We start from the raw sequence: 12665 nt of genomic DNA on the forward strand, positions 1-12665 counted from the left end.
GGGGCATGTGTCATCCTATGGAGACAGCTCTTGTTTCAAATATTAAATTTGGGTCTTGTATAACTTTAATGTATTTTGATACTTCATGCGACAATGTGTCTTTTACCTTGCTAAATTTCTAAAATGGACTGGGTCTTAATTCAATATGGGCAGCACCATTTATTATTCAAAGGGATGTTCACTGAAAATTTACTGACTGAATACCTGGCAGTGCAAACCATGATCAACCTGCACATCTTGGTCTGCACTGGTCGCAAAGGAAAAAGTTTAAAATGTCAAAACACATATTAAATTTGTTTTATTTAATTATTTGTAGGGACATTTTTTGTTCATCATTCTGACAACAGAGAAAATTAATGAAATCTTCATTATTTTGTGATTGTTTCCATGTTTCCTGGCATCAAAAGCAAAATGACAAATCATTTCTGCAACAAGAACCAGAAGACTACTTAAATATCAATATTTTTGCACATGCGTCAAATTACTTTCCCAGAAATGTGTTTAATTATAAAACCCAAACTTCCAGGAGGAAAGAACACTGAAAACTCAAAGACAGAATATTTTTGTTTGATGGTAGTGATGATTTACAGTGGAAAAAATGCATACATGTAATAAGTTTAGAAATTAGACATTTAAGTTGCTATTTTTCAGGTTGCCTTGGAAGTTGATATTTTTTATGGACAAAAAAAAAGCATGCACAAGTACAACTTTAGAAACCACATTCAACATATCAATATGTCTTTTATACAATGTTTAAATACAGAAAATGCAAAATATGTATTATCACGGAGACTGACGTAGAAGTCAGGGGCAGAGTAGAAATAGCCTTATTTTGAGTATCAAACTAAATAAGCCTAATTTTGAGTATCAAACTAAATAACAATGTTTTTTTCCTAAGATTACATGAATCGCTGGATACAGAATGAATTCATTGTCTTCCGTCAACCTAACTGAAATCCTAGCAGAAGTGCACTTTGATTGGTGCTATGAACTTGTTTCTGATTGGTCTAAATTTGTTTGTAGTAATTAAAACGAGTACACGTTCTAACAAAAAGTTAGTTCCCTTAAACTAGTGTATATACCATAATATGTGATACTGGGTTCTGGGTATCAAGTAAATAACCCAATCAACCAAAAACCAAAATCCTATTATTAACAGCAAATCAACTATAATTATGTCCCTCTCTCCTTTTGAGGACACTCTATTAAAGGTCAACGTCAAGGTCAAAGGGCCCAGAACATGAAAAACAATTTCCGGTCAATAACTTGAGAACTGTTCGACCAAGAACCTTCAAACTTCATAGGATGATTGGACATGCAGAGTAGATGACCCCTATTGATTTTGGGGTCACTTTATAAAAGGTCAAGGTCAAAGTGGACAGAACATTGAAATCTATTTCTGGTCAATAACTTGAGAACCATTTGACCTAGGACTTACAGACCCTATTGTTTTTCTGGTCACTCCATCAAAGGTTAAGGTCACAGGGGGCTGAACATAGAAAACGCTTTCCAATCAATAACTTGAGAACCACTTGACCCAGAATGTTGAAACTTAATAAGCTGATTGGACATGGAGAGTAGATAGCCTCTACTGACTTTGGGATCACGCGATCAAAGGTCACGGTCACAGGGGCCTGAACATGGAAATCAGTTCATAACTTGAGAACCACTAGGCCCAGAATGTTGAAACTAAGTGGGATGATTGGACATGCCAAGTAGATGATCCCTATTGCAGCCAACCATCAGTGTCTCTTTGACTTTTACTCCTATTGACTTCTTGCTTATACGACTATGCATTGGGGAGACATGCCCTTTTCTACAAAAGCATCTTCTAGTTAAATAGCAATGATACAATGAAAAGCGAGTCAAGCACAGTATTTACTTGTTCATATAAAATCTTTTCACACTTGCAAAAACAGATTATCTGTATTTTCCCTTATGAGCCTCATGTGTCCTGAAAAACACATATCTAATTTTACTTGGACAAAAACTTAGCAGTTGATTTAACTGTCAGTTGTCTTGCTTCGTTAAAATTTGAGGTATTTAAGCGCCTTTGCAAGTTCCTTAGAGAATTGCAACTAGTGTGCAAAATGCAATAATCATTCTCTGTGTGTGAGTGCAAACATATTTGATTTTGTTGAAATTGCCTGTGCGTGTCTAAGGTGTCTGCTTTAAGAAACACAAGGGACGTGCTGTGCTTTTGGTGCATGCAAATTTCAAGTAGTTAGAATCAATGCTTTTGGAATTGTTAACACTGCATCTGTTTGGCACAGTATCTTGTTCCCTTTACTTTAAATATTAAACCATTGTTATTTAAATCTTTAAACACAGGAACCTGAAATTCTATCAGTAATCAAGCCAATACAAGTCTATATAAAAAGGACACCCCTCTGTATAAAAAAAAAGCACCAGGAATGCAAGGCATTCACATCCTACCCACCACATTAAAACAAGAAAATTTTAAAAAACGGAAGTGCGAGTGTAAACGGGTGGTTTGATTATCTAAAGGCAACAAAAATATACTCAGAACTGTGCTTTCTTGTCGCTGTCACTGTATTGACTAAAGTAATGATATTTAGGGGACCATAAAATTAATATCGTTACATCCGGATATTGTTACACACAAAAGTTGAGTTTGGCGTCGGCCGAAACCGAAAGTAGGTAAGGTATGCTTGATTAAAGAGATGTGCAACTCATGAAATATGTTCCATATACGATTTATGTACATACTACTTACTAGTCAAATATATATGTCATTTTCATCAAAGGTTATCAAGATGTATTCATAATTATGAAATAATATAAATGCATTACAAAGGGAATGTCACATGAATGTACAATTGCATTTAATTTCATCGTAATAGCAAAATGTACATTCATTTGCATGAGGATATGTGAAACATAATCAGTGTTCAATAATGTCAGTACAATCTGTACACAAACCTTTCATTTCACTCAGCATTATATACTCCCTGTAAAAAAATCAGTGATTTTTGTTTGTTTCTTTGTGGCATGCGAGTTTATTCCAAACCCGTATTTTTTTAATATCTTGCTAAGTGTGTTTTGCTTAATTCCAAAATCAGCCGCAATATCTTGCTTTTTTCGACTTCAGGAGTCCCATATTAACTTCACAGATGATTTTGGAGGTATAAATAATAATTTTACAAACTTGTATCTCTAATGAACTTTGGTTAAATATGCAGTTGTCAATATAAATCTTTGACATATATAATACAAAAGTTCTTATCGCATAGTGCGGCAATTTTCCTTTGATCTTTGCAGCATGTTATACATAGTAACACACATTATTACTACAAAACTGTGCTGATATCTTACAAAACTGTTCCGATATATATCGGAACACTTTTTCTCTATGAGTTTCATAAGAAAAAAAGTGTTCCGATATATATCAGCACAGTAAAACTGTTCTGATATATATCGGAACACTTTTTCTCTATTGAGGTCCTATCTAGGGAGTATAATTTTTTCCTTTCAAAGAAAAGATGATTTTAGCTCCAATTTACAGTTCACAGAGAAAGAATATATATATAGCAACACTTTTTTTCTTACAATGGCAAGGTCCTAGGGAGGGAGTATTATTTTTTCATGCCAATGAAAACATGATTTTATTTCAAATTTATTGTTCACCGAGATAGAGTGATCACAAATACCTGCATCTATAAAGTAAAAGAATAAATAAACTAGAATATTTCGAAGATTCGATATTTATCATTATCTCTAAATGAACATCAGAAATACATGATTGTCATGAAATATGAAATTCAAAGTTTTCTTAAATGTTTCTTAAAAATGAAAAGCGCTAAAAAAGTATCCGCTGTGTGCTATTTTGCTAAAATGTATCTGCTATGGCACTATAATGTATGTGCTACAGGTAGGTCAATTATATAATCATTATGAACAACAATTCCAACACACTGTTACAACAGTTCTCGTACGATATTAAAACTGAAAAGTGCATCCAGAGAATGAGTGATTTCCAGAAAATAAACCCTTAAAACTTGGATCACTGCGTTTATTATCCTCTGACTCGTCGTTATCCTTTAGAACACTTTCAGCATTTTTCTCATTGACCGTTTCACACTATGCCTTGATTGTCGTCTGCGGTGGATTTAGTGTGTTTGAAATTTCTTTCAACATTGCGGGAGACGGTTTTTGGTATTTCCTAACCCCGGTAGTGGATCTGTGGCCAGTTTGTTTCATAATCTCTTCGTTGGGAATTCCTCCTTGGTAGAGTGTTGTGGCACACGTTTTCTTACCACTATGGTTTGTGTATCTACCTTCTAAACCTGCAGACGAAAATCGAGCGAGCGCGAAACTATTGTTCTTTCTTTATTTATATAAGTACAATAGTTTGCGTACCCAATGTCTTTCATAAAGTTTACTTATTAATTCCAACAAATTGTTCCCCGTAACGCAAGTGTCCCTCGGATTTGTTTAAAGGCCGCCGATAAAATGGACCCGAAAGCCCCAATGCATTCAGATACTGCTCATAAAAGTCAACAATTCCACTATTTTCATCATAATGTCTTATAATTTTTGGTTCAATACGCCTGTGTTTTAATCCTCCATTGTACGTTTTACTGTTTGTACCTTTAAATTCTATGTAACGACCATTTTCGTCACTCCCGATTGCAAATTGGTTACAGTTTAATGTTCGGTGTTCATCCAAAGCCCTTGATCCGAAAAATTATTATAGAATATTATATTATTATATAAATTATAGAAATACATGGTATGCTGAAGAGCAACAGATGAACTGTTCCCAAATACACCTTTAGACCACAAAATCTTTTCATCTTCTTCATTGACTGGTTTTGCCTCCCTCTGACCAATACCTAACCCATCCTTTGTCAGCTTTTTCATCTGAGCATCTAGTACCTCGCGGAACCTCGCGTATCGTGCATTCGTCTCATCCAAGAATTTTTTATCATAGATGCCAGAAGATCGGAGATTTCTCAAGAGTCCACAGGCAATATTATATAGCGATCCAGGTGGGTTGGGGGAACCATCCTGCTTTCTTGCTTCTACCACAAAACTGCAAGTATAAAAACATACTAGTTAATGTTGTACTCTCCATGAATTCAAAAATCTAAAAAGAATTGCACAATATATCAATGTGGCATTGTGCTCACTGCTACAAGTAGACACCATTGTTTATAAATTATATGACTGAAAACTTGTTGAAAAAGACGTTAAATCCGAACACACACACACACACTAAGATTTTACCAGTTACAAATCTAAATCGACATGGCCGTCGATTTATTTTGACTAACAACGTACATTTCCATGCAAAAATGTTGAAAACTTTCTGAAAAGTACCAGTTTTCGAAATCGTAATTTTGCCTATTTTTATAATTGGAATGCTACATTTTTACGCCATTAAACATGAAAAGTGATTCTTAAAAGCTATTTTAATCACCATCGGATACCTTTATTCAGGAATGTCTAGTTTAAAACTATCTTGCCAAGCAAAGCTCTATTAAGGATGAATTAGATAAAACTGTATTTAGAAATATATATCCTAAGAATGCCATTTTTAGTGACCACAAAAATATTTTTCAACAACATTTGGAGTTCATTCAGCAAAAACTAGAAACTGTTGGGCTAGTTCGAAATATCCAGTCTACAGTGAATAGGCTCCAATTTATATAGAATGCAGTCGCAGCCAAATCTCAAAGCGTTTGCAACTGATCTCGTCACTTCAACAAACCTGTATAATTCACAATGCTACATCTTGATTGCATTTTAATTGAAATAAAGGTACTTGTGCTTTTTGACTTACCGTGAAAGGTGTGTGTTGATATCGCATTCCTCGAGTGGTGGCATTTCCTCTCCGTCCAGTTTCCGAACGGATCTCCAAGCTTCAAATACAGAGGTGGCCCACTTCGTACTCCTCTCGGTGTTACCCGATTTCTGGTCCTTGATCAGTGCGTCAAAATCTTCAGTTTTGGTAGTTTTTCCAAAGCGATTTTCACAATGTGTATCCACACCTAACAGTTCACAATTTTCTCCAGTCGGTAGTTTCAACGTAAAACTACCGAAAAAGTCTGCACTGGTACAATCTTCTACAAGATTTTTAAACTGAGAATCTGACTAGTCAAACGATTCCTTGTTTTCAAATAAATCCAGAGCTTGCGACAACACTATATCGTCTTCTTCCATACTTTCAATCTCGTCAAGAACCCGAGATAAAAATATGTCCTGGCCATCATCTAATTTTAAATCGGAATCCGACATATTTTGATTTTTTATACTCGTTTTTGTTGTTTTTTTTACGTTGTTTTATTTCTGATAGCTTATTCGCGTTTACGTAGCTATACAGCATGAGATAGCGCACTGAAATGAAAATTACTACTTGGGCGCTGAAGCAAATTAGACTCCGAGATAAGCGTTTGGCCAATGAAATGCAAAGAGTAAATACAAATGTAGAAATCTGTTGGATACTTTTACCTGGGGAACACATTTTCTAAAACAGAACGTTTCTGGGTTTCAGTCAGTGAGGTGCAGAAAGGGAATCATAAGTGTAAAAATAATTATAAAAATTAATTTAAATGATAGATCTATAAACGAAAATAAAAAATAAATTGAAATGATAGAACTATGCGATAAAACAGTTATAATATGTGATGCTCGTGTGTTACGAGGATATATCAGAGCTAGGGGTACATCTCGGTATATTTCTCTTCACATATCTGTCTCGGCCTAACGGCCTCGACGATATGTGCAGAGAAAAATACCCTCGATGTACCCCTAGCTCTGATATATCCTGGTAACACACTCTCACACATACTATAACTATTACTTATACTTCTTTTATTCCATAGGCTAGTAGTGTGTTAACCAAATTTATACTCGTGCTAAAAGTTGGAAATATGATATGAAAATCAAGTTTAGAAAAGAAAAGAGGTTTGTACTGGTACAGAATCGAAGAACATTGTTACATTGGTTAGTTTAACTGCTAGCCATTACATAACAGAAATCAAGATTCTAAATTTTTTGCTGAAAAATCATTGTCAATTTTTTTCTTGCTTGTTTTTCAAGAGACAATGAGCATTTATGCAGAAAACTTCTGAGATGAGTCAAGAATGATAACAGGCTAAAATTGGACGAGATGACCCTTAGACTTATAATCCCTTGAATATTATATGATCTTGTCGAGTTATAAGCAGGGGCCATCATTGTTTTTATTTGGCAGATCCCTCTTTTGTTCACTTACAATGAAAATTTTTTGAATTACTTCCATTTTATGTTACTATAAATAGCTTATTTTGAAACTTTTTTTATTATTGGCCGTAGGGAAAAACACTGACCACTTTTCTGTGGTACAACATGGATGGTACCTCCAATTTTTAGGTGTATTTTGACATACCTTTACCTGGTAAGGATTTTTTGTTGGTCCTGTCCTTTAGGCTTCACACTCCAATTTCTTTAAATTTTGCTCCTATCCTCTGGATGTAACCCTTCGAGCGTATAATGCTCTTGTTGTTAATGTACTATATACATACAGTCTGCATCTTGTGCATGCCTAATCTCCTGAATCCTTGCACACAATTTAATGAAACTTCACACAAGTGATCAGTAGCAATCCTAGTTGTTCATGGTGCATGGTACTTTCTTTTAGATAGATATTCTGCAGAGTTATGGGATTTTGTCTTTAGCTCACCAGAGCCAAAGGCTCAGGGTGAGCTATTCTGATCACTCACCGTCCGGCATCCGTAAACTTTTACTTTAAATGACATCTCCTCATAAACCGCTAGGCCAATTTCATCCAAACTTCACAGGAATGTTCCTTGGGTGAAGCTCTACAAAAATTGTTCAAAGAATTGAATTCCATGCAGAACTCTGGTTGCCATGGCAACAGAAAGGAAAAACTTTAAAAATCTTCTTCTCAAAAACCAGAAGCCCTAGAGCTTAGATATTTGGTGTGAAGCATTGCCTAGTGGACCTCTACCAAGTTTATTCAAATCATGACCCTGGGGTCAAAATTGACCCCGCCCCAGGGGTCACTTGATTTTACATAGGAAAATCTTGAAAAATCTTCTCCTCAAAAACCAGAAGCCCTAGAGCTTAGATATTTGACATGTAGCATTGCCTAGTGGACCTCTACTAAATTTGTTCAAGTCTTGACCCCGCCCTAGGGGTCACTTCATTTTACATAGTAAAATCTTCAAAAAAATTCTAAAAATAAACCAGAAGGTTTAGAGCTTAGATATCTCAAATGTAGCATTGCCTAGTGGACCTCTACAAAATTTATTCAAATCATGACCCCTGGGGTCAAAATTGACCCCGCCCCAGGGGTCACTTGATTTTACATAGGAAAATCTTTCAAAAATTTTCTAAAAATAAACCAGAAGGCCTAGAGCTTAGATATTTCACATGTAGCATAGGCTAGTGGAGCTCTACAAAATTTGTTCAAATCTTGACCCCCAGGGTCAAATTGACCAAGCCCCAGGGGTTATTTGATTGTACATAGGGAAATCTTCATAAATTTGCTAAAAATAAACCAGAAGGCCTAGATCTTAGATATTGGATATGTAACATTTCCTAGTAGACTTTTACAAACTTTGTTCAAATCATGACCCCCGGGGTCAAATTGCCCCCGCCCCAGGGGTTACTTGATTGTACATAGGAAAATCTTCCAAAAAATTTCTAAAAATCATCAGTTTGACATTTGAAGCATGTAGCTCATATTAATCTGGTGAGCGATCCAGGGTCATCATGACCCTCTTGTTTATTATTATTGCTACATACATAGAGTCTGCATTATGCAATGCCTTATCTCCCGAACCACTGCACACAATCTAATGAAACTTCACAAAAGTGATCAATACCAACCTTACTTGTGCAGGGTGCATGTAAGGTTCTTTCAGAAAAAATTCTGCAGAGTTATGGCACTTCTAATTTTTTGTTACTATACTATTATATATACAGTCAACATAATTATGCAATCTTGTGTGTGTCAAATTGCAATGTACTGTGTCAGTGCGTGGGGTGGAGTGGGGGTACATTCATCACCTTCAGTGATAGCTCTAGTAATTATGTCTCCCACCACACAGCCATGTCGGTTCAAGGTAAAGGTCACAACTCAAGGTCAAAGGTTTGAGCCTTCCATTTCGTGTCCGCTCTGTATCTCTTAAACCCCTTGAAGGATAATCATGAAACTTGAATCAAATGATCACCTCATCAAGACGATGTGCAGAACCCATGAGTCTGCCATGTCGGCTCAAGGTCAAGGTCACAACTCAAGGTCAAAGGTTTGAGCCTGCCATTTCATGTCCGCTCTGTATCTCTTAAACCTCTTGAAGGATAATTATGAAACTTGGATTAAATGATCACCTCATCAAGATGATGTGCAAAACTCATGAGTCAGCCATGTCAGCTTAAGGTTAAGGTCACAACTTAAGGTCAAAGGTTTGAGCCTTCCATTTTTTGTCCGCTTTGTATCTCCTAAACCCCTTGAAGGATTTTCATCAAACTTGGGTCAAATGATCACCCCATCAAGATAATGTGCAGAATTGATGAGTCAGCCATGCCAGCTCAATGTCAAGGTCACAACTTAGAGTCAAAGGTTTGAGCCTTCCATTTTGTGTCCATTCTTTATCTCCTAAACCCCTTGAAGGATTTACATTAAACTTGGGTCAAATGATCACCTCATCAAGAACTCATGAGTCAGCTATGTCAACTCAAGGTCAAGGTCACAACTCAAGGTCAAAGGTTTGAGCTCTGTATCTCCTAAACCCCTTTTAGGATTTTCATGAAACTTGGGTCAAATGATCACCTCATCTAGACGATGTGCAGAATTCATGGGTCAGCCATGTCAGTTCAAGGTCAAGGTCACAGCTCAAGATCAAAGGTTTACCCTTTCACTATCCATACCAGTGGCGGGGGATTTAGCTGTCTTTCAGACTGCCTTGTCTGTACTTTGAATAATTATTTGCCGGAAAGATTATCGAGGATATCCGAATATGTATAGAGATCTAACAATAGTTACTTCCCCTTTTTGCAAATCGCCATTTGTCTTAACTTTATCTATTTTTAATGTTGCGTTTATTTACAAGTGACGTGTTATATAAATGGAAGACTTACAGTTTGAAATTCCTGAGATTTCACAAATTAAACTGGCTGTTAAGGACAGAATTTTGCAGATTGCTAATAATGTGTTAAACTGTCATTTTGAACATGTAGAATATGAACTTGAGTCAGTGATGACTGTTTTGACACTTAGCCAAGAGCTAATTAAAATCCGTTATAGGCCAGATATTCCTGTTACCTTTCGTGAAAACTACGAACTTGCGCCCCCTGGTATCAAAATGTGACGTGCAATGTTGCACTTTGCATTATGCTTACTTTCAACTTGCTTAGTGGCTGATTGCATCTTTCATATTGTGTGGTCACATCGTGTATTTTCTTCTGTGAGCATTGTAACTGTGCAATGTTGCTTATATACAGTCCCGGCATGTTGAAATATTACACAGCACTGTCATTTTGCCAAATGAAATTATGATATAGACATCAGGGTCTAAGCAGCAAAGAAGTTGTAACTTCCAGCACGCATGGTATCATTGTCAGCAAGCATGGTATCATTGTCAGCAAGCTTGGTATCATTGTCAACAAGCGTGTTAAAAGTGCCAGCATGCATGATTACTATACCAGTAAGCACAATGGGAGTGTCAGTGAGTAAATTTTAACAGTCAGCAGGCATTGTGTAATATTTACCTAAATATCATTCCATAGATTATACCCGCTAATTGGCCCATCACTAATGTCTAGTATGAAGTATAAGTATGGTGGGTTGGGTAGTGTGGAAAGAAATGTATTGCCTTGGACTGATCTCAGCCAATATTTACTAGTTATATATGTCAAGTCCAATAATTTCCAAGATGACTTTATTATGTCCACTTCTTTTTCAACTTGTATCAGCTGCATTGGATTGTGGCATGAATTAAAACTGTGATTGAGGATATATTTCTATCAAGACTGTTCAGAAAGCTAGAATCACACTGCCCCGGATGAGCTTGTGGATGAGTTTCGGACAGCATCTGTAGAACTCCTAATCAGGTGTATCCGTTTAGAAATCGGGGGCATCTGGAGACAAGGGTGTGAAGTTTTGAACATGCTCAAAATTTTGTCACAGATAATATATCTGTAAGGAATCCGTAATAAATCCAAACAGTTCTGAAAAGAGCATAACAGATCTTAAAAGATTGTAACAGTCCAGAAGACAATCACTGGTAAAAAAATACCAAGCTATTCCGGTTCTAATAAGGTTAATTCAGGTTCTGTTATGATTATATTATTTGCAAAACCCATTTTTATGCCCCGAAGGTGGGCATATTAAAATCGCACTGTCCGTCCGTGTATCAGTACGTCTGGTTAATTCTTGTCCGGGTTGAAATTACTTTGCATAAATGTTCACCATAATGAGATGGCGTGTCATGCGCAAGACCCAGACTTGTAGCTCCAAGGTCAAGGTCACACTTAGAGGTCAAAGGTTATCATGGTCTGTTTCGTGTCTGGTCCATAACTCTGCCATCCATGAAGGGATTTTCAAATAACTTTGCATAAATGTTTACCATAATGAGACGACATATTATAGGTTATAATGCAGTAATTCGGTCCAAAATGTGCTTCCGTGGTGTAGTCGAAAGAAGTCCCTAATAAATAGATCCTAATTTTTCCATTTTCCGCGCATTTGAGCATAAATCAGGGGCCAAATGGGCATTATTTCACTAAGTCTTGTGGAATGAATTTTACATAAAATTGGACACGTTTCATGCTAATACTCGCATGTTTTCGAGTTGTTTACTTGAAAACGAAAGTAGGGTGTTTATTCTGCGGACCGCTTTCTGAAATGCGACAGTATGAGGGTACCTGACTTCAGTTGACTTGCATTTCACTGCAAACTATTCAACACCCCTTTTTCTTTTCGTTTTCTTGAAGCAGATGTATGGATATCTTGTGGAAAATAGGTCTACGGCGTAGTGAAAATCTAGAAACTGTAACAAAATTGGTCTGAAGTAGCTGAATTTTATATGAAACAAAGAACAATTTCTTTTATTGGTATATAGTTGCGCAAGATCCAGACCCCAACCTCCAAGGTCAAGGTCACACTTAGAAGTCAAAGGTTAACAGGGTCTGTTTCATGTCCAGTCCATAACTCTGCCATTCCTCAAGGGATTTTGAAATTACTTAGCATAAATGTTCCTCATAATGAGATGATGTGTCGTGCACAAGATCAAGACCCATAGCCTTAAGGTCAAGGTCACACTTAGAGGTTAAAGGTTAACAGGGTCTGTTGCTTGTACGATGAAGGGATTCTGAAATTACTTGACATAAATGTTCCCTATCACGAGATGAGGTGTCATGCACAAGACCCAGACCCCTAGCTCCAAGGTCAAGGTCACACTGAGAAGTCAAAGGTTTTTTCTAGTCTGGTTCATAACTGTGCCGTTTATCAAGGGATTTGAAAATAATTTTAAATAAATGTTAACCATATTGAGAATGTCTGTCTCTTAGGTCGAGGTCAAAGTCATGAAGTGATTTTTTACGCATACAGCTGTATCATTCTTAGGCATGCTTCGGGGGCATTTGTCACCAATAGTGACAGCTCTTGTTTTCTTACATATCCGGAGCAATCTGGA

This window comes from Mercenaria mercenaria, chromosome 9 (genome assembly GCF_021730395.1).
Source record: "Mercenaria mercenaria strain notata chromosome 9, MADL_Memer_1, whole genome shotgun sequence".
NCBI classification, from domain to species: domain Eukaryota; kingdom Metazoa; phylum Mollusca; class Bivalvia; order Venerida; family Veneridae; genus Mercenaria; species Mercenaria mercenaria.